The sequence below is a fragment of the Tachypleus tridentatus genome, chromosome 4 (assembly GCF_004210375.1).
Source record: "Tachypleus tridentatus isolate NWPU-2018 chromosome 4, ASM421037v1, whole genome shotgun sequence".
In the NCBI taxonomy this organism is placed as follows: domain Eukaryota; kingdom Metazoa; phylum Arthropoda; class Merostomata; order Xiphosura; family Limulidae; genus Tachypleus; species Tachypleus tridentatus.
The window spans coordinates 111,753,804-111,754,754 of NC_134828.1; positions in this window are offsets into that span (position 1 = coordinate 111,753,804).

Here is a 951-nt window from a genome sequence, read left to right on the forward strand (position 1 = left end):
CTGTTAATTTTATTTTTTGGACCGTATGTAAATTATAACATGAGAAAATTAAACTGATCTTTTAACTGATTGTTTACAGTTGTTTACAGTACAGTTGTTTACAGTCTATATAAAACCTTTCATACTGATACGGAATGAACATAATTTGTGTTAAAATTAATTCAATAAAATTATAAATTATGATGTTTACAGCACACGAGGTTTTGTTAAAGTAGTATGTGTGTGTGTGGACAATATTGTGTATATTAAGCTCACTATTGTTGTCGACACAAGTGTAAAAATAAAAACTCCTACCTAAACTTGGATATTAGCAATATATTAATATGTCTGTTCATGATTTCGTTGTAAAACGTTTTCATGTATATAGCTCCTTAATAGATATGTCTTTTTATGTAAGATTAGATTGCAAAATCTTTATTGTGATAAAATTAATAGCATTGAAAAGAAATATTGTGTCAATAACTTTTAATTATGTAAAATTAATAATAGTTTCGCATGTAATTATATCTCTACATTGTTGAAATGTAGAGACAATGAGTTCCTCATTCTCCAGTTAGAGAAATTACGCTTTCTATATGTCTGTGACCATGTGATGACTTTTGTATTTCTTAACACTCAAGGTATATCAAGACTGTCACTAGTCTTGATGTCGCTGTCCCCACAAATTCGTATGAACGATCCTGTGATGACCTTCCAACAAATAACTGTTTTGACATCAGACAATCTCAAGGTCTATTGAAGAAGAAAGTTTTGTCTTCAAGTGAATGAATGTTCTGTAGAAAATGTATGGGTGAAAAGTAAGTCATTCAATTATTATATTTAGTCGTAGCAAAGTAAGTATTCGTTTCAAGACGATAACAGCATGTAAGATAAATTATTTGTTATAATGGCTATCTTACTCAAACAAAGGATAACATGTATGCTATAATAGTTATCTCATTGACTTGTAAA